The 23,015-nt window shown below is 34.6% G+C and overlaps 1 protein-coding gene and 1 pseudogene across 2 annotated transcripts in view; both read left to right on the top strand.

Moving 5' to 3' along the window:
* The window catches only part of PPFIA2 (PTPRF interacting protein alpha 2), a 524,056-nt gene that overhangs the window by 39,997 nt on the left and 461,044 nt on the right, over nucleotides 1–23,015 (top strand). The gene's annotated exons all lie outside the window — the stretch shown is intronic.
* On the top strand, nucleotides 5,877–7,828 carry LOC306662695 (E3 ubiquitin-protein ligase TRIM32-like; annotated as a pseudogene). The gene has a single exon. The product of its transcript is annotated as an E3 ubiquitin-protein ligase TRIM32-like (transcript).

The raw sequence follows: 23,015 nt of genomic DNA, 5'->3' as shown, positions 1-23,015 counted from the left end.
ACGTAAGATTACACGAATGGTAGGAATCTGAATCGTGTAAAACCACAGAAATGAAATGATGTACCCCATTTGTGTACAATGAATCAAAATGCAGTCTGTAAAAATTTTAAACAAATAAAAAATTAAAAAACAAAACAAAACCTCCCACTTAGGGCAGTTTTATTGTAATATGTCTTCATTACCTAGCAGATATAGGACCTTACAATCAGTAATTCCAAACGAACTGTATTTCATCATCCCTTCTAACTTGTATTTTTTAGATACAACTTTTGTTTTGTTTCTTCCACAGAAGAAAATCTCTCTCTCTCTCTCTCTCTCTCTGTTTGTGTGTGTTTGTGTTGGTGATTTTCAACTAAAAGTTAGTTTAGCATCTAGTTGGAGAACTTTTAGGTTCAAAGTAGAATCTTAAACAATCTCCACAAATACTTGATATTAAAGATGTATGTAATGGCAATTTTATGGACTGTTTTAAGATTTAACTATTTCTGTTAGGAGATAGGTTAGTTCTAAGGAGTTAAAAAGCACGAGCTTATTTTCTGTATGTGCTAATTAGTTTTATGATCTTTAGCCACACAAGTTTCAGTGAAGTCCAATGTGCTGGCTCTGTGTTCACATAGAAAATAAGGCAATTCAGTGGATGAAATCTGAAATTAATGTCATAGCTTTTACTCACAGTCTACAGCAAACTTTATTTTATAAAAATATTTAGATTGCATTTTAATATTTCTAAAAGCACTATTCTGGATTATATGGATAAATATAAGCTCAAGTAAAAATTAAAAACATTGTTGTAAATAAGGTTGTGGTAATTAAAACCAAATATTTTTGGTTCATACATGGTATTGCTTTATTTACTCTGTAAATCTATTAAAGATTTATTAAAGAAAATAACTATATACTATAGTTCAAATGAAAATTTTTAGTTGACCTGTCGACCTACAAATTAGAATTTAAAATTTATCTATATCAAATCAGTTATATGTAATTAACTATAATTGTATTGAAAATAATATCCTGAGTGTATATTATATATTTTTAAATAGTAAATAATACTATTTGAAATTATCATTTAATATTTTTAAATAATAAAGTACTATTAAATACACATGTTTAAATAATAAAAAGTGTATTTATTTATTTTTAAGGAATAAAAGTATTGTAATGAGACCATGGGAGTATATGTCATTACCATCTCTAAAATTGATATATATTTTATACCTTATCAGTAACTGTAATCTCTTTTATGTAATTTAGATTTTTTTGCTTAAGTTTCATACATCCAACTTGCAAAGAATTACACTATATTATAAATGTGTTTCTCATTTTTCATCCTAGAATTAAAGTTTATTTTCATGAAAAATGAGGATACATGTTACATTTCTCTCATTAATGCTATGGGAAAAAAATGAAAACCCAAGAGAAAGCACTTAAAATTTGACCTAATTAGATATTTTATTCCATCCATGCCAATATCTTTCTTCACCAAAGACTTGAACATGATATCATGTTGAAACTGTACTCTTATTTATTTTTTCCTATGCATCAAATAAGTAATAAATGTCCTCTCTGTAAAACTCAAGGAAAAAAGCAAAATTTTAAGAACATATGTCAGATTTAGCTATTACTATGTAGGTATTAACATGTAGCAGAGTCAATTACTTATGTGATTAATTATTTTAAGAATAATAAAGGACAAAAGCTGCAAATGAAGATGAATAGTTCACAGTCATATCAAATGTGTGTTCCTAAAACTAGAACTCTTTGTTATTTCTACAAACTTTCTATACTTTGAAGATATCTGAACAGATGGGACAGGGTTCTTGTGCCATCTTGTGAGATTAAGGCCAAAAACCACATTCATTTATTTCACAATTTGACCTCCTCTCACCTGCCAGATGAATATGAAAAGAATGATTCATGAATTTGGAAACAGTATTTCCAGTTTACTAGCCACTGATCATTGATAGATAATTATGTAATATATGTACCATTACCTCTAGGAAGTGGAAAGTGTTGACATGGGCTCTTGACTAAATACCATAACAGAAATTAACATATTTACACATGTTAACACAGTCTTTATTTTCATTTTTAAAAATTACTTTAAATTCCTGTTGGTTCATTTTGAAAGTCAAAGGATCACTCCTTAGAATAGAAGTTCAATATCTCCACATAAACTCCACTATATATGTTTTAAGTAAGGTGTTGTTGCAAAACATAATAGAGTAGAAATAGAATAAAATAGAATCTAAAATATATTTAGATTCTCAGTTTCTTCATATTCTGTATTCTAACATTTTTCTTGATTCAAACATGATAATCTTTTACTTATCTTCCCAGCCCCAAAATATCACCGCACCAAGGTTGCTTCTCTTCTCTTTCTATGTCACTGTGAGGGTAAGCTTGTCCAGTCCAGAACATTCAATATATTCCATAAAGTGAAAATTCACAGAGTTTTTATTCTTCCACAAGAGAAACTCACACCAGCAAGTGGTTGCTCAGTAGCTCCACTTTGGAATTAAATAGAGATTTCCAACTTAACATATCTATAACTTAAACAATTGATTTCCATCAACTTCTAAAACGTTGCTCACTAAACTGCTTTTTAATATCTTTTTAATAGATTCCTAACTTTTAGTTACTTGGGTCAAATATTTGAGGGCATTCTGATTTTAAATTTTTTCTCACAAAATAGCTGAACCATGACTTAATCTTTGTAGCTCTACTTTTAATACATGGAAATGTATGAAGGGAAATATGTGTGTGTATGTGTGTGTGTGCATTTGTGTGCAAACACACCCACCTCTATATACTTATGTTCATATTTCCAATTTCATCTTACCACCTCTATCTTTCCAACCAGATGCTACTTTCCTCTTTGTTTTCTTTCCTTTATTCACACAGGCCCCTTAGACAATTTTCAGAACTCTTCCTAGAATCATCTTCTAGAAATGTGCATGGATAACCTCTTTCATTTAATTTAGGTCTTTGTTCAAAATATCACCTTTTTAGAGAGTCCTACCCCAACCATCTTGTGTAAAATGAAATCTTCCATCTGTCACTGTTCATTAACAGCTCTCATTATAGACAAATCATCAGTCTTCATCCTTCCCTAGAATATAAGCTTCATAAAACCAGGAACTTTGTTTCATTATCTGCTATTTTCCCAGTGACTGTTAGTCACAGAAACATGGTAGCCATTAAATCAATGAATTTTGATGGATAAATGAATCAGGCTAACACTGGAGTGGAATTGGACATCAGGAAATGTCATGGTGGTGACATGGAAACTGTGCTATAGGGTAAACACACTGTCAAGCCTATAAGACACAACTAACATGCTGGGAATTCCAAAACATGTTAGGGTTATTGAAATTAGATTACTGTAAAAGTGTGGTAGCTTGTGTTGCAGAGTCAAGGAATGCTATGACTATTATGTTCCTTGCGAACCTGTCATAACTTCAGATTACAGAAGAGTAGAAGAGTATTATTTACATGAAAGGTATTATTTTAATCCTATACAAAAACAATATTATTGGTGAGGTTCTCTTTGAGATCTATCAATAAAAAGTATTAAGTGCTTTGTATGAAACTAAGGAGCGTCTTTGAATGGTTTAGACAGTAGGAGCAGTCAGCCTAGATTTGTTTCCTAGCTCTGTTATTCCTAGCTGTGTGGCATTGGGTAAGTCTCTTAATTTCCTAATGTGTCTGTTTTCTCATCCATCAATTCAATATATAAATAGAATAAGCTAATACATTTGTTATGAAGTTTAAGTGAATTAATGCACTTAAAACTCTTAATTAGGTCTAAAAGAAGTTATTATTTATAATGTCTTCTAATAAATTTATAGTAAAATATTAAAGTATGCCATAGAAATCACTTAAAAATACTAAGGATGCCCATGCAGCACACAGGGAAAATTTTGGCTTAGAATAAATTCTATCAAACAGAGAAGAGGAAAAAGGCAAAAAAATATTAATCATGACATTTCAAGAATTTGAGAAGTAGGCTCTTGCCTTTAGAACGCTGAATGGTTGATAAAACAAAGCCCTTCTCATATTGACTAGGTCTCTAATCCCATCATCTCTTCACTTGTAGATGCAATTGAAAATATAACGTTTAGGAAAGGCTCAGTTTCATGATGTGAGCTAGAAACTGCACAATGGTACATTGATAGTTTTTTGTTGTTGTTTGTTTTGTTTTTTGTGCTTTTATTTTATTTAATATAAAAAAATGATGTTCCAATAATTAAAAAAAAATCCATTTGTGGTATTGTTAGACCAGAATGCAGGGCCTGAGTTACTTAATAAACCACCTATTACATCAGGATATTTAAGCCTTTAGAACATGTCTAAGAGTGGGCTGTTCATTAGTCGTAACTGAAAACATCAAGTGGTATTGAAATGTACCTATAGACCCACAGTCTCTAAGTGATAATTATTACTAAACCCCTACTCCACGTTTCTCTGTCTGTTTAAGAGTCTAGGAGACCCTGCTTTCATATACGTCTGTAAGCCAAGATTAAAGTCAGTTAAAAAGACGCTTGCATTTAAGATATTAGTATTTTTGTTCTAGTCAGAAACAACATTATTAACAAGGGTCCTTTGAGATCTATAAATAAAATATATAAACAGTTTATTCTAAACTATTTTAGTAGTGGCACATTGATAGAAGACTCAACACATTAAAATTTCCAGTGATTTCTCTGTATTATTTATTGATTTTTATTAAATATAAGTGATGATGGTAAGAACAACACTATGTGATACCAGATTTTACTTTTTTCATCAATGTACTATCTATTGAATTAATGCCTTCTTTGAAAGTGGTGGCAAATTTCTTATACTAAGTATATTAGTACAATAAAATTGATGTTAATTGTTGAAAGTAACGAAAGTTAAAATGTAATACTTTTTTAATTATAAAATTTATAAGAATGATTTTTTAAAATACCGTATTAGAGCCCCCATTTTATTTTTGCAAAATAATGAATCATTATTATTCCTTCACATAACTGAAAAACTATTTAAATAATTTGATTTTTCATTATATGAGAAGTATAGGAAATGTTTGAGTACTTATTTTCCCTTTGTTTGAGTTAGAGCTTTCCTAGAGGACACCAATAAGGTACCATATAGCTTTGCTAAAAAAGAGTTGAAAATATTCTCCCTTATGAAAATAAAATAAAATAAATAAATGAATAAAATAAAACAAAATAAATATATCATCCCCAAAAGGAAATATTCTACACAGAGATGGTATACTCATGTGCCTTTTAATGGAGTCAAGATAATATTAATTACTAATAAGCAAAAATTAAGTAGAAAATGATTCTTATATTCATTCAGAAGAAAATATGTACATTTGGGAAAATTCTAAATCATAAGGATAGAAGTGCCCATCAGGTTAAGTCTTATGACAACAACATAATAATAACTCTGCAATAAACTGACTAAATAGAAACTCTAGAAACAACTGAACATATATAGGAAAGCTTAGTAAGTGTGGAACTTTATAATGTGTAATAAAGTTGGTATTTCACTTCTTTGGGAAAGGGAAGGTTAGTGCTTGAGTACATAATATCCAACACCTATTTGAGAGAATAAATTTTTTATCTCTAGTTCCCACAAAAATTAATTATATGTTGGTCGAACATTTCAATTTGAAAATAGTAGCACTTTAGTAGGACTTGAAGAAAATTCAAGTGGATGCATGTATTTATTCTTGCATGTACCATTTACACACTATTGTAATTTGTGTATTGATTAAATAAATTAAAAACATGTGGATTAAATATTTAAATATGGGGTGGGCTGGTGGGGGTGGACATGTCAGGGCTGTAGGTGGTCAGCAGGAATTGGACTCCAGGGCATAAATGCTAAGCTGTTCAGTTCTGGGCTGTGCTAGCAGGACCCTTCAAAGGAAGAGCAATGACTTCAACAGCAGTTTCTCACCTGAACCTGGAGGTCCTCCACAAAGTGCTGAAATGCTCCATCTGCATGGAGTACTTCCACAGAAGACCAGCTGTGGCCCAAGGACTTGTAATATGGCCATACCATCTGCTGCCTGGAGAAGTACCTGGAGAAGCTACTGGCTGGTAGCATTAATAGGGTCTGCTGTCCCTTTTGCAGCAAGATTACCCACATAACCAGCCTGACTCAGCTCATAGACAACCTGACAATGCTAAGGAACACTGACACAGCTGGACCCCGGGAGGCTGTGGGGCTGCTCATGTGCTGGTCCTATGGGCAGCAGCTCCCCTTGGAGTTCTACAGGAGCTGTGGTGTAGTGTTCTGTGAGCCCTCCCGAGAGGCAGACCACTAACCTCTCAACCACTATACACTCCCTGTGGAATAGGCAGCTGAGGAGCGGCATGCTGGGACTTTGGGGAGCTTATGGAGGAGCTACAGGAGTGGAAGTTAGTTTTGGAAGGTGTCTCCAAGGAACTTCAGGCAAGGTACAAAGCATCCTTCAGGAATATGGGCATGAGGAATGCAGGATCCAGGATCAGTTGGTTTATTCTCCAAAGTTCTTCACAGGCTCTTTGGATGAAGTTGAGAAGTATAGTAGTCAAGTGGTAGAGGAGCAGAGTTACCTGCTTCACATTGCAGAGATGCAGGTTGTTTCTCACTATGACTACTCTCTGGCCAAGATCAAGTAGGCTGATGTAACCCTACAGGAGGAGATGGCCGAGAAGGAAGAGACAGGGCTTACTGTCAACTTGTCCCTGGAGCTCACCCTGCAAGATATGTGGAGCCCCTTAAGGTAGGTCATGTTGACCCCCTCCAAATTGGGCAAACCATTAAGAAACCCTGGACAGAGAACATGGCATGGAAGATTCCTGGGCCATGGAGGCTGCAGCCTCTGCTGCCTCTACCTCTGTTAAATGTAGAAAGATGGACATGAGCCCTGAAGAAGTTGTTGCAGTCCCAGGACCTCACCAGCTAATCAGTGAGGTTCTGAGGCGGCCACCAGTATCCAAAAGTACCTCTTCCTTAAGAAGGTAGGGGCCAAAGGCAGCACTCCAGGCATGTTCAGTCTCTATGTGACCAGTCAAGGTGAGGTGCAAGTTTTGACCCTGCCAACTATTGTGTATAGGTCTTTACTAGCAAAGATTTTTTGAAAGAGATCCACCACAGACCCAGTAGCATTGGTAAGTTTATGCTAAGCTTCCTTGGGGCTGATTTGCCCAGTCTACTCCCCTCTCTGTGAGCATAAACTGTCATGGTCTCATTGGTTGGTGTGACTGACAGCTATGACAACTCCCTCAAGGTATATACCATGGATTGCTACTGCATGGCATCTCACAGGAGCCAGCTGAGCAAAACATGGGGCAAAAAGGCTTGCCATCTGGCCAGTTTGTGGTAACTGCTGTGGGAGGCAGAAAGCTTTGGTGTTTTACTATTGATTGAGGAGCAGGAGTGGTCAAATACAGCTGCCAAAAGGCACCGTCTACTTCACCAAGGGCTTGGGCCTCAATCTGGGAAACAGTCAGAATAAGCATCACTCGGAGGGTAGTTTCTCCATTGGTTTGGTGGGTCCTGACGGCAGCTGTGTCACCAGATTAGCCACTTCTTCTTGGAGAACGAGGATTCCCACTACATTGCTGGTGTGGATGCCCATGGTGACCTCGTCATGGCTGACAGTAGTAGTAAGGAAATTCTCCATTTTCCTCAGTGTTGGGGCTATAGTGTCCTTTTTTGAGAAGGGCTTACCTGTCCAGTGGGCATTTTCCTCACTCCTAAGGGACAGTTATTGGTCTTGAACTGTTGGGATCATATCATCAAGATCTATAACTACCATTTGAGAAGATATTCCACCCCTTAGAGAATGATAAATACCAGTTTCTTCTGCTCCCAGCCAACTTTCCTTCCCTCAGTCCTTGGTTGTTGACAATACTGTAGAGTAGACTTTGCCTATGTCCTGATTCCAGCTGGGTTGTTCTAGCATTTTAGAAGCTCTGTTTTTTAGTGTTTATTTGTTATTCCCTCTCCACACCCCATCCTACCCTCTACCTATAATTAGAACTTTAACAGATTCATTTCTGCAAATAGAACACATGATGGTTTTAGCTGATGTTTGATTAGAAATTAGGTACTTCTAAGTCTTCAGTACTGAAAATCACTTTAGGCTTTTGCCCCTGTATTTGAAATTTGCCCCCCTGACTCCTTGTTGATTTCTTTGCCCCCCTGACTCCTTGTTTGATGTTCTTCCCTGATCTATTGTTTCCTTCCTATTATAATGTGTTTCATCTGTAATACTTTCTCTTCAACTCTGGTTGCTTTCTGAATGCATGCTCCAGTGGAATCTGCATGACATTGCAGTGACATTTCAGACATTGCATCCCTGTAGCATGATTGTTGGGGGCTGTGCCATGTTGACCGGGCCAGAACGGCGCCTGATCACATCGGCAGTGAGGAGGTTAATTGACATAAGCACACTCAGGTGATTTATCGACCACGCACACAGTGTATGCACATGTGTTCTCAAGCACTCCTAATTGAACCTGATCGGACATCTAGCATCTTGCTAATCTTTGTGTAAGAGGCGTGGCCCTGCTCTCTGCCTCCTGGAGGTGATATAAGCGTAGGCGGAGCAAGACAGCGAAACTCAGCAGCTAACACACAGCAGCAGCTAGCAGAAGACACAGCAGCTAATAGAAACAAGCAGCACAGCAGCTAGCAGAAAGAGGCGTAAGGCAGATCACAGAGCAGAGAACTGAGACGCATCACTAAAGCACCTTAGGTAGACGTACCCTTAGTTCACAGGATGCAGGATGTACCAGTAAGAAGCAGCAGAAAACTAAGAAGACATAGATATCTCTGAAAGCAAAGTCTCTCTCTCTCTCTCTCTCTCTCTCTCTCTCTCTCTCTCTCTCTCTCTCTCTCTCTCTCTCTCTCTCTCTCTCTCTCTCTCCTCTCAAAGCAAGTAAACCTCATTTCCTCTATTCTCTATAAACAAGCAAGCAAGGAAGCAGCCCAGAGATAGAAGTGGCTCAGTTTCCAGTCCACCACCCATAAGACCCGTGCAAATTGTTGCTGCAAGCGGTGACAAATATCCACGGATTTTGTACTGCAAAGAGCCAGCAACAATGATGCTCTGGGTTTGATCACCTTCATCAGTGTGAAAGCACATTTATTGAGTGCCACCAAGAGAAAGATACACATTCCCTCAGAGAATCAGTACCTTTTGACTGGGAAATTTAGTCTCAGATTGGTCTCCATTGCAGATGTGCCAGAGTTTGACCCTAGTTGGTTGGTGTTGAAGACTTCAACCTGGAAATTGCTTGCCTTTTTAAAAGGGCACATGAATTGGAATTATACCACAGCATAGAAAGATATGAATAAGCAAACAGAAATGCTAATAAGTCAGCAAATTTAATAGCCTTTGGGGCTTACCATTTTTTTTTTCTCGGTTCCACTGAACTGTGCTGAGTTGTAGGAGAAATTACAACACAGGCCAGGGTCAACAAAGCAGGGAGGTAGACATGTCCATTTTCACTACTAAAACAAACACCAAAACTGTTGTATGATTACTTTGTATTTTTCTCCAGAGAGTGTATACTGTTTGGCTTCAGGATTTATTTCCATTCTTCTATTAGGCATTAAATAATTGATAACTTTCTTTAAAAAAAGGTTTAATTATAAAAATAAAGCTATAAAATTATAAAACTTACAATTATATATCACGTACATGTATAATGTATGTTATATGTGCATTTTTAAATGTGCATATATCTATATTTGTGTAATTTTCATAGTCTTGAGAGCAAGTGGGCCTTTTCAAACTTGGTACTAAACTTAAAAATCTTGATGAGAAAATATATTTTGATTACAAAGCAGCTAAAAATATACAAAAAAAGATGAAATACACATGCAAAACTAGAAATAATATTTACAACAGATTTTTACTATAAAAATAAAATTGTCATAATATGTGAACATAGAAAAACAAGCTTCCCAATGAACAAATGGGTACAAGCCATAAAAAACTCATTAAAAACTAATTATGTATTTCTCCCCTATTGAATTGGCATTATAGATCATTTTAATATTGCTAAAAGTATTATAAAATGTTGATATAAATAGAAACTGGTAAATATTGTTTGGAGTACAGTGTAGGAATATAAACCATAATGTAAAATATGTATATGTTTATTTGCTTAGAATTTCACTTTTATTTTTTTCTTTATATCCAAATGAAATAATCAGGCAAGTGATCAAATCCTGTGTACAAAGATATGACTCACACTCTTGTTTATTGAAAATTTGATAACCTAAATGTCTAATAATAGGGGATTTGGTTTAAAAATACCTAGTGTATTCAAATGGAATAATTTGTAACCATTAAAAAAATTTCCACATTGAAATCTCTCATATTTCTGCTAGAAAGAAAACTGGGTAGAAAAAGTTAAGAAAAATATGATATTAATTTGGTTAAATGTTTACGTACAAATATCTGTGTTTGTATGTGTGTGGTTTGTGTGCATGTGTGTGTTACATGTATACTAACAATTTGCTAATGTAATTTATTTCTTGCAGTGAATGAGTCAAATAAAGTTTCAACTCTCATGGAACATATGTTCCACAGAGGAAAGTTCAATAAAAAACAACTAGGCATACAAATTAGTAAGATAAATTCAAAGTTGATCTGTCACACACACAAAAGAAATAATTACTGCCTTAGGAGAAATGATAAGCATTTACAAAGGGGATTCTAGAATGATGTCTTTAAACTGAGATATAAATGAATAGAATAAAACAGTTATGAGAGGACTATGAAATAAAGCCTTGTAGGAAGAGGTGACAAACAGCAAGGACAAGAACTCTAAAACCAGAATAGACTTGCAGAACTGAAGCAGAAAACCTGTGTTATGGAGGAACCTGATAAAGGGAAGGGAGAGATTCTGAGTCATGGACAGTTTGATAACCCTGGTAGGTCATGAGCATAAAACAATAAAATAAAATGGAAATTATAATCCCAGTGCAAAGTAGAAAGAAACAGGACTTCATTTCAGAGGCAAAAAGAAAATTATTTTTAAAATTATCTTTCATTGAAAAGTCAAATTTCAGATAGACTTTCCACATTGCCTTCCTTAAACAACACTATTTTGTCTTCCCCAACAGTTTAATTTCACAGAGATTTTGGATTCATTGAATCACAAATAATTGTAAAGCTTTCAAAATTAGAAGAAATGTTCCATTAAGGGCCCAGTGATTATGTTTATTAGTATTTGTGGTCTGATTTGTATTTGGTAAAGAATGCTATTACAGTGTAATCTCATGCATTTTAACAGCTGTGTTATTTCAAATCATTGGAAGAAAGCTATAAACTGAGTCTCTTATATTAACAGAGATTCCCTAAAAACAGTAGATAGCAACAATCAATTTTATTTTAAGGGACTCCACAGAAATTAGTGTAACTGTATAATTAGCTTAATGTTCCTGCATGCCATTGTTGCTTCATACAAACTCAGCTAAATAAATCTCAGTTGTAATTTTTTTTTAACAAATAATGATTTTGTCAAAATAACTTAAGAAAACTTCTTATGTGGTTCATTGATTTACAAGTACCTTCTAACCACATTTTTCTTAATTTTACAGAAATTGTTGGATAACTCCCCAAATCCTTAGTCTGATGTTTCCCAAATACATTTTAAACATGTTAAACCATTTCTAATTTGATTTTAAATTATATTGCCATCTTCTGTATTTTAATACTTCAAAAAATTAAAAATAAAGATAATTAAAATTAATATGATTTGTTAACACGTTTCCACCTAATTTTTATTTTGATATTGTCTTTAACGTACACATCTGCTATTAAAAATCAATAGATTCAAAGAAGGCCATTAGACATGGGTTAAAAAATATAAGTATTTTTGTGTGATAATTTTCTAGGGTCGTGGAAACAACAGAATAATATAATTGATAGCTTCACATAAAAAATAAAAGTGACTATGCAATTCTCCATTAGAAGAGCACTATACTGTAGAGCCTTTTCGCGTTTAATTAATATTAACAAATGTAGCATCCCTAGATAAAATTACATTTAAAAAATGCTCAGTGCTTTTCTGCATGTCTATGATAATACTTAGGTGCTATATATTACTCACCTTTTTCTTTTATTTAAGACACATCATGGTTTAGAGAGTATTTTATTGGATCAGTATTAGATAATCTCTAATTTTGACTTCATATTTTTCCATTTCTAGAAAACCACATTTGTTTTGAAAATTTTTAGATCAGCTTTGTCCAATAGAAATATAATGTGAGTTATACATGTACCTACATATAGAATTTATAATTTTTAAGAATAAATAGATGATATTCATTTTAATAAAACACTTTATATAGCCTACTGTGCCAGAAATACAATTTCAACCTGAGGCAGTAGCCACATTTCAAATGCTCAGTATCCATCTCTGGCTAGTAGCTCTCAGATTGAACAGTACAGTTGAGAATATTCATTGGTCTATGACTCAAAGAGCCCCAACAGACTACAGTTTCTCCAAAATAGAAACTATATTTTCAGCTAACAAAAATGGTTAGCAATGTGAAGAAAAGTCAATTGATTGATTGAATGATTTCATGTCATGACCAAACAACCAATTGAATTACCTTGTTTGGTCTGGTGTTTTACAGTTTACCTTTCAGTAGGGAGCTTTGGTCTGTGTGGACAAAATTTCTTATGCCCCAAGTACCTATTATATTATTGTACTGAGATGTTTCCAGTCCCCCACTGGTACTACTTACCATTCCACATTCTCTATGATTTCAAGCACAGACCAGAAAGAGAATTCTTCTATCTGAAATACATTTCTTCTTTGTATTGGTGGCCCAAACTTCACTTGTCCTCAATGTCTGGACTAAATAACATAAAATCTAACTTAGATTTCAACAGGCAAAATTAGTTGATTTCTCAGTAGTGAGGTTTCAATGGCATTATGTTTATGTCTTTCATAACCACTTGTAGTGTCGTGTCTATTTGAAGTTTTTTAATTGTCTCCCTTTTCTTTCCACCCAAATGAATTATGGATATTCTGTGACTCTTATTAATTTTTACCAACTTGGCACTGAATAGAGGCCAGACAATAGATAGGTTCTGAGTAAATATCTTTACATTGTATTTATTTTCTATCTCAAAATATTGTTTACTTTGACTTTTTAAAAAGATAACTTAAAGGGAAAATTGAGAATTGTGATTTTTTTGGTGATTATTATAAATTTCCACGTTGTCTGGACTTTTTATGTGCATACATACAGGTAATTTGATTTGCATTTATGGTGGGATCTGCTATTGTCCTCTATTTCATATGCTCTCATTGCAGTTCACATTTTAGAGGGCCATGGATGGTCAAGGTTACTCTCACCAAAAAGAAACATTTACTATCATTGAGTTTTGTTGAATATTTTACATCTTTTTTCCATCAATAAATCATTATTTATGCCCCTTTTTATGTTGTTCTATGTGTTTACACCTTAATCCCTCAAAAATATTATAATTTTTTAAGTGTAATGACCATATTATTTTTATTCCATACTCCCTATTTTGCCAAGCAGCATTAAGGGCATAGAATAGGTGTGAACTCAAGAAGCTCAATTCACAATAGCTAGATTGTAGAACCAACTAGATACCCTTCAATAGAAAAATTGATAAAGCAACTGTGGTATATATACACAAAGAATATTATTCAGCCATAAAGAATAAAATTATGGCATTTGCAGGTAAATGGATGGAGCTGGAGAATATCATGCTAAGTGAGATAAATCATTCCAAAAAAACTAAAGGCCAAATATTTTCTCTGATAAGTGAATGCTGATACATAATGGGGGATGGGTAGGGAAGAATGGAGGAACTTTGGATTGTGTAGAGGAAAATGAGGGGAGGGGAGGGGTCAGGGAGAAGGAAAGATGGTGGAATGAGACAAACATCATTACCCTATGTACATGTATGATTACACAAATGGTATGACTCTACATTGTTTACAACCAGAAAAATGAAAAGTTGTATTCCATTTGCATACAATGGTTCAAAATGAATTCTACTAAATAGAACAAATAATAAAAAAGAAAGAAATTCTCGATGAACCCACAATATTTCTGCTTAACAATTATGTTTAATATTGAAAGTTTACCAAATAGCAACAGAGCTAAACGTTTTTAAACCATATAATTTGTATACTCCCTTTAATTATTTAAAAGAATGTTGAATGTGTCTTTCAACTTTTAGTCCATTCAGCATATGGGGTGCTACAAGGTTTAGGAAATGTATGAGATACTAAATGTGCATTAGTGAATACAAGAGACATGATTCTACCCTTGTATATTTCGTAGTATAATAATAAATATAAACAACAAAAAAGTAACAAAGAGCTATAAAATAATTGGTCTTAATTCTGTGAAGGAGCAAATGGTGTGGGACAGAACAAGGAGAGACTAGACAGATGAAGTGAACAAGGCATCTACAAACAGAGGATCCTCAAACTGAGATTTGAAGGGTTAAGAATGAATTGTGTGAAGAGCAGGATAAAGAGCATTCTGATGAGAGGATGCCACGTTTAACAGAATTTAATGCACAGAGGGAATTAAAAGATGGCAGGGGATGGCATGAAAAGAATGTGGAGTTGTGGACAAAGCACAGGATTATTCTGGGATGTATATGAATGAGAAATTTGGGTTTTATCTAAAAGGTATTGAGTAATGGAGAGTAATGATCCATATTTAACAGATAAATATGCAGAAACAAGTGGAAGGGGAGGACAAGAGGCAAATGGAATAATGCAAGGAGTATTTTTTAGGAGTTCCTGTGAAAGAGGAGGTGTGTTGAGCCACAGTTGTTGCACTGATGTTGAAGAGAAACTGCTGTAATTTTGGTTGACTTGGGGAAGGCTTATTGAGGAATAAGATGTGGGACTGAGAAAGAGTGAAAATTCGAAGATGGCTAGCAACTTTTCAACTTTACTGCTTTTTCATCTTGGAGGAAGTTGGAATTTTTTTCTTTTTTTTTTTTAAGATTGGCAAGGACTATGAGAGAAACCCAATTGAGGGCTGTAAAAAAGAGGCAATTTTTAAACTCATAAAATTTGAGCTCTCTCTGAGATGCCTAATGAAATGTCAGACAAGCATACTGTTATAAAAACCTAGAACTCAGAGAATTTTTCTTTTGTAATGTTTTTATTAGTGCATGATCATTAGTGCATGATCAATAGTGGGAGTCATTGTGACATATTCCTGCATGCACATGGCATGATTTGTTGCAATTTAATCCCCAGTATTTTCCCATTCCCAGAAGGGAATTTTTAAAAGTATCACTTTGAAACCTCCTGACAATATGTAGTTCTCCAAGGTGTATAACTGAATGAAAACCCCTAGAGAGAAATATAGAGAAGACCCGAGGTCTACGGAGTGAATCCTGAGGAGCATGGCATCTTAGTCTGCTCTTATGGCCATAGCGAATTCCCCCAGTGAGGTGGCTTAAACAACAGACACTTATTTATAACAGTTCTGGAGTCTGGGAAGTTCAAGGTCAAAATGCTGAGAGATTTGTTCTTGGCAAGAGGATCCCAAATCTTGGCTGTGTACTCACATGACCCAGAAAAGGAGCTCTGGTCTTACAAGGGCATTGATTTCCTCATCAGGGCGCCACCCTGATGACCTCATATAAATCTAATTGCCTGCCAAAAGTCCTGCATCCCAGTCCTTGCTCTTGGGGTTCAGGGCTTCAACCTATAAATTGGGAAAACACAAGATTTCAGTTCTAAATGCCATGTAACAACTGGCATTTAGAGTTTTAAGAAGGAGAATCCAGCAAAGTAAGAGAAAAACTCAGAATATGTTACTCAAGATTCGTCCTCCCCAAAACATTTCAGTGGCTTCTTACGGCATTTATAATAAACCTGGAATTCCTTTTTTTTTTTTTTCCAGTTGTAGATGGACACAATACCTTTATTTTTATTTGGTTTTATGTGGTTTTGAGGATCAAACCCAGTGCCTCACACGTAAGTGGCAAGCACTCGCCCACTGAGCAACAACCCCAGCCCTAAGCCCAGAATTCTTAGTGTGATCCTAAATCCCAAGGTTTTATAAAAGAACGTATGGTAACTCCAGGGAATGCTAGTGAAATCTGATAAAATAGATTTAAGTGATTTGGTGATGTCAACAGATTTGTTTCACTGGAGTAATGAGGTTTGAAACCAGATTGAAGTGGAATGGGTAATGTAGTAGGGGTCATTAGTAGGGATAATATCACAAGGTGGCTGTCAGTGCAATCAAGAAACTGAGTTATTTCCAGGGAGAGAAAGTTAACCAAGAAAAGATACAATGAGGCCAGGAAATGCTTCAGGGTGATTGTCTATTGAAGGGGTATATGTGTGCAGATCTACTGGAAGCTTGCAAAATCTGAGCAAGAATGTGCCACTAGTAGCAAGGTGAATCTCAGAAGACGTCATGTTCTGGGTATTTGCCTGCTGCCCCATTTTTCTGACTGCTGCCAAGAGAAAATGTCAGCATACATTCCATGTGTTTTTCTCACTTTCTCCAGTTACCAGTCTGCTCCTGTTTCTCTCTTTCCTCATTTACTGAACTTGTGTAAATCTAATCTTCCTGCTGCTTTCCCCTTTTTGCTTTTTTAAATTTTCTACAACACATACACTTTTCTCTTGTGGGATTAATTACAATGAGATACAGAATTCGGGTCAGAATTTAGCAAAAGGACAATCACGTGACTGATAAAACCAAGTATGAATAATAAACCTCTGTTCAGGTTTTTTTTCTTTTTTGGGAGTGGAAGAGTACTGGAATTGAACTCAGGGTTACTGGACCACGGAGCCACATCTCCAACTCTATTTTTTGTATTTTATTAAGAAACAGGGGCTCCCTGAGTTGGTTAGTGCCTCACTTTTGTTGAGGCTGGCTTTGAACTTGAAATCCTCCTGCCTTAGTCTCCCAAGCCCCTAGGATTACAGGCATAACCACCACACCTGACCTCTGTTCAGATTTAATGGAGTTCATATTTCTATTTGTACAACACAGTAAAGGAGAGAATGGTAGAATATTAGAGCTTGATTGATGTTTCCAACCACTGTGTTTCATACAATATTCTAAATTCTTCATGTGAATTGTGTCACTTAAATTTCACAACAACACGTTTAGTCAGCTTTTATTTTTATTCTCTTCTTACAGATGGAGAAAGAGGTTAAGAAACTTAAGATCAGGTTAAGTAAATTAAGATCATGCATTTAGAAAGTTTCAGAGCCAGGATTTGAACTGAAGCATCAGGGCCCAAGTTCTACTGCCAGAAGGAAAATAAAATGGTATAGATGAGTATCCTAACAGAACTCCAGCATCACATGACACATTCAAGATGTTGTCTTCCTACCTCCCTCCAAATGCTTGAATCAGTTCGACCCCATCCTTGATGTGAGGGCACCGCCAGATTTATACCTACCACCCTAAGGGTAGTAATAGCAGTAGCTACAGCAAGTACTCTTAGTAAGAGGTGACATTTGCTGGATGGTAACTAAATGTCACACGATCTACCAATCACCTCCCTTGCATTTCATTTAATCTACCTATTGACCCTGAATCCTGGTTGCCATGATGGCCCTTACCTCACAGAGAGGGAAATGCCCTAAACAGCTGCTGACTTGCCACCTGCCTGCATGTATAGAAGAATGCAAATTCACCCCACGGCCCAAGTTACCAGTCAAAAGTTTACACATCTTTACTTGCTTGAAATTTTAGTAAAGTTTAACCACTTCTTGGTCTGTCTCTTTCTTCCAAATCTTTTAGCCCCAATGTAGAGCAGGTTGTCAGCAATATTTTTAGAGTATATAAAATGTAAGAAGTCCAAACACGGAGAGTTTGTATTAAAATTTATTTCCACACATTTTTCTTTTCATTCAATTTTTTAATCCAACAGATCTATTAACATTCTTTCCAGGATTTGTCTTTGTTCTCCATTGCCTGTTTTGGAATGTTCTTCAAAATAGTTCTGTGGTAATTTTTGATTATCATTTTCATATCATTCTTTTTTTTTTTTTTTTTTTTTGCGGTGCTGGGAATTGAACCCAGGGCCTTGTGTGAGACAAGCACTATACCAGCTGAGCTATCTCCCCAGCCTCATATCATTCTATATAAGTTATTAATGTGTGAATTCAGATATAGTAAACAATTCCAGAGTATAACTAGTATTTTTTATATAATGCTATAAAATTGACTAGAATTACATATTCCAGAACCAAATACTTTGAAGTTTGCCCAAAACAACACCATAATCAAAATACCTGCCACCTACTCTGAGCAGAAGCTTTTCAGGTTTTGTTTTCTTCTTACAATTCATCATTTAATTTCCTGCATGCTATGACAAATTTTATATTTGTAGAAGAAAACATGTTTAAAAAGTACAAGGACAGGAATTTTAAGTTTTCTTTTTTATATGAAATCTATAGATGTGCAGTTAGTAGAACTTTGAGTAGAAAATGTAATTTTAAAAGATTTTCATTTACATATCCACTGTCAACTTTGTTGTTTCTCTTCCACTGAGGTAGGGTGATCTTTGCTTTACAAATGGTTGAACTGTAGCCCTAAAGTGTAACATCAGAAGCTAACCTGAAAAAGTCCTGTCTTCCCAGAAAGCCCTGTCTGTAATTCCAGTGGCTTGGGAGGCTGGGGTAGGAGGATTGCAAATTCAAAGCCAGCCTCAGCAAATCAGTGAGGCTCTGAGCAACTTATTAAGATACTGTCTCAAAAGTTAAATAAGTTTTAAAAAGGGATAGGAATGTGACTCAGTTGTTAAGAACCCCTGAATTTAATCCTTGGTACCAAAAAATAAAATAAAGGTATATTTCTGTGTGGCAAGGTCAGAATTAGCAAAGGCCTTTAAGCATCCTTTTTCTTTTCTTTTCTGTGATCCAGCACTTCTTAAGGGATCAGTGAGACCACAGTACTAACAGCAGCAATATACCGCATGTCATATGGTCCAATAACTTATGGGTTGGTGTCCTCACATATAAAATAATACTAATGCTAATAAATAGCAGGGGTGTTGTGAATATTAATTGACATAATAACTACAAATAGATCTACAGTTATAAGGATTAAATTTTCACAGGCTTAGAGAAGTCACTTAATAAGCTCAAAGAAATATTATCTTTTAAAAATGTTTTATTATATTTTTGTTTGTAGAAAGTTCAAATCATCCAGTGTTCATTGAGAATGACTGAGCTTCTTTGGAAAACAGTCCTTAACTACAAATTCAGTAATCATCTTATCATCTTACTTTATCAGAATTCATAAAATTATAAAGGATAAAGTATTATTCTTTTCACATACAGTGCAAAAAATAAAACAATAAAAAGAAGCAAAATTAGAGTTTTTGTTTTTTTTTTTAACTCATACAAGAAAGAACTGAAAAAAGGACTAGGTAGAGAGAAAATAATGGGATTTGTAACTTCATAGTTCACCTTTCCCTCCCTCCAAAGCACAATGAATTACCAAGTTATAGGATGATTTTCATAACAAAGGGGATGTCTATATGTCTAACAACTTCATTATTTCCCCATTTTCTCCATACTGACAGTCCACTTTCTCCATACAGACTGTAAGAATGCCCAGATCTTGCCCACAATAGATAACCAGACCTCTTTTGGTAGAAACAGATTTTCAACCACAAACCCTCTCAGTCAGAAACTTTTGAATGGCATGTGGGATCTGCATTTCTATTAGCTTTCTGAGTTACTCTTAGGTTCAGAGAAATTTGAAACCCGTTTAAGAGGTAAAATTAGCAGGTCTGGGTGATAGATTAAATGTGATGAAGAAGGAAATGATTCAGGAGTTTCCCAAAGTCTGGTCTGTGTGACTAATGGTCATACTATTAATTGAGGTATGAAGTGCAGTTGAGAAAAATAGACGAGAATTTTCAAATTGAAATCATTATATTTGAAATGTCTCAGTGACAACAAGTCAAGTACTTGACTGAGATTTGAGAATCATTATCTATATCAGTGCAGGTGGTTATGACCCTATGAGTGGGTGGACCATCCCAGCGGATTATAGAGTAAGCAGACAGATGGTTTAAAGATTGAACTCTGAGGAGCACCAATCTTAGGAGCTTGGGTGAAAAGGCATCCCTTAAGTGGCATGAAGCCAAATGGTCATAGGGATAGGAGAAATTCCAAAATACTCATGGAAGACAGTTTTGTTGGCTAAACTTCCAGGGAGTGAAAAGTCAACCACGTCATAGTGGTATTAATATTCAATGAGAATTTTATTTAGCAATAATGTCAAGTTCATTGTCACCTTGGCAAGATGAAACCTGATAGAATGGTGGAAGCATAAACAGGTTAGGAATTGAATGATAAGTAGTGATATGGGAAAAGGTAAAGGTTCACTACTCCTTCTAGAAGTTGGATTAAAGGGAAAGGACAAGGAATACCTGGAGGATGATTCAGGGTCAAGAAATATTTATTCAGAGACAACAGTTGATAATGTTTATGTTACAGGGTGGAGAAAAGAGTTAGAGATAAAAACCTACCAAAAGGAAACTTTAAGATTTGTCTTAAAGTTTGTCTAAGATTTATCTTAGGATACAGTAATTTATCTGTTTTTTCCTTTCATTTTGCAATTAACTAAGCTACATCTAGTTCCAGTAATTAAGGAAGAAGCTACATTTTGTAGAAAGCAGCACATTATGATTTTATTTTTATGGTACTAGGGATTGAACCCAAGGCTTCCCATATTGTAGGTAAGTGCTCTACCACTGTCTTTTTAAATTTTATTTTGAAATAGTCTCACAAAGTCTTTCAGCTATTCTTGAATTTGAGATCTTCCTGCCTCAGGCTCCTGAATAGCTGGGATTACAGATGTGTACCTCTAGGCCTGGCATAAAAACAAAAATATTTCCTCAAAAAGTAATGTTTACGTAATTATTAAAATGCTGAAATAATCTTAATTTATTCATATATTTATCAAAATAATTGTATATATATCAATGTCTTTACTCAGTCCTTTTGTTTTTTTTTAAATTATTGTTATTATTTTGTGAGTATAGGTACTAGAAATCAAACCTAGAATCTTAAGCATGTGAAGCAACTACTCAACAACTGGGCTTTCCATCCCTAAGCCAATCTTACCAAACTTTTATATTGCCATGGAAATAAATAAATTTTAAGTCAGTGTTTGAGTGATTTTTAAAAATTTTTTACTAGTGTTTGAAGACATGGGTACATCACTGTGTATTAAAAAATGTTTATGCTCTTTTTACCACCCTTTAGTAGTTTCTTACAATTTCTTAATTGCTATAATGTTCTTTTATAAGTCTTCCTGTGATCTTAGAATAATAAGATTTTGGACCTGATTCTATGCACCTGTTGATAGTGGTATAGCTAATAAGCTGATCCAAAGGCTTTAACTAATTAAGAGAAGTAAGTCTGCTTTCAAATATTTTTGTGGATAGGAAATATCTTAGCACCCTTTCACTGTGTGTGTGTGTGTGTGTGTGTGTGTGTGTGTGTATACATATATGTGTGTGTGTATATAGTGAATATATATACACATATACATATATATACACACACAATATCTCATATATATATATATACATGAAATACATTTTGCTACAATGTAGTCATAATTGTCATGGAACATGGAATGATAAGTCACATCCAGTCTACTCAAAACTAGCACTTCTAAATAAAAAGGAATGAATCTTTTGGTTTCCATTGTGTGTGGTGAGAGAGGAGAGAGAGAGAGAGAGAGAGAGAGAGAGAGAGAGAGAAAGGTCCAGATTAGTAGATTGAAATTAATAACACCTTTTAATGAACATTTGATATACCTCACTCCATAGGCATAAGAAATGTCCAAAATTTATACAAATTAATTTTCACGAAAGGATTTGCTTCAAACTATGAATAAACTATTTATTTCTTCAGGATCCTAATTCTTCTTTTTCTTTCCTCTGACCCTATCAGCACCATTCCATGTAAATCTTTTTTAGAAACAAAATCTTTCAATTGCTGATTCACTAAAGCAGAAATTGTCAAAGTCTTAGATTCTGTATTTTTGCCATCTTTGTGATTTACTTTTGGAATAGTGATGTCCATAGTAATATTCATGTAAATATATTTTACGTGACTTCTTTATGGGTCAACAGATGCATCTGACCAGAATTGTTCTGATTACTTTGGTTATAGTATTCCTGTATTCAGCATCCAAACACATTAAATGTGTTTTTAAAAATTGTATTATACATTTCAAAATTTCTAACAAAGTAAATTTCAGATGTTTTCACCACAAAAAATAAGTATTTGAGGTAATATGCTAATTTACTTGATTTAATTATTCCATATATTTTCATACATCATAACATCACTTTGTACCCCACAAATATATATTATTATAAATTATTAATTTATAAATATTTTTTAATTGTCAGCCTTTTCCTTGATTGATTGTTCTAGTCTGATTTGAACTGATAGAATATATTCATGCAGACATTCAGTTGTATTTATTGAGTACCTATCTAAGGCAGACATTGATTAACCCAGATGCCTAGAAAGAGCAGTAAACAGAACAAAGTCTTGGTTTAGAGGAAAGACACTGAACAGAGAGGGAGAGAGACATGTGGGAGCATTTGAACATTTGGGAAAAGTTCTTCCACTGATAGATTTGTCAGTTTACCTAAGAGAACCCCTGCTTCCTTGTAGTTTCTGGGCTTATATTTTTACTAAAAAGGAAACTTGTCCTTTTCTGGATAATGCAAATCTAAATGCAAGCATCTGGATTTTCAGCAAAAGTGGCCAATACATCTCTTTCATAATTATAAATATGATCTATTTAATTTCTTTGGCTCTTGCTTTCCTCTAATTCCCCAAATTAATTGGATATACCACTCCAGTGTGAGCTGAGAGTTTCTGGAAAAAAAAAAAGTTGTAAATGGAATAAATAATTTTATTTAGTGAAGCAATTTTTTAAATAATATATCATAATTTTCTGTCACTTATCATATAGTAAAA

The sequence above is a fragment of the Sciurus vulgaris genome (genome assembly GCF_902686455.1).
Source record: "Sciurus vulgaris genome assembly, chromosome: 5".
In the NCBI taxonomy this organism is placed as follows: domain Eukaryota; kingdom Metazoa; phylum Chordata; class Mammalia; order Rodentia; family Sciuridae; genus Sciurus; species Sciurus vulgaris.
This window is presented reverse-complemented; position numbering and strand designations above follow the sequence as displayed.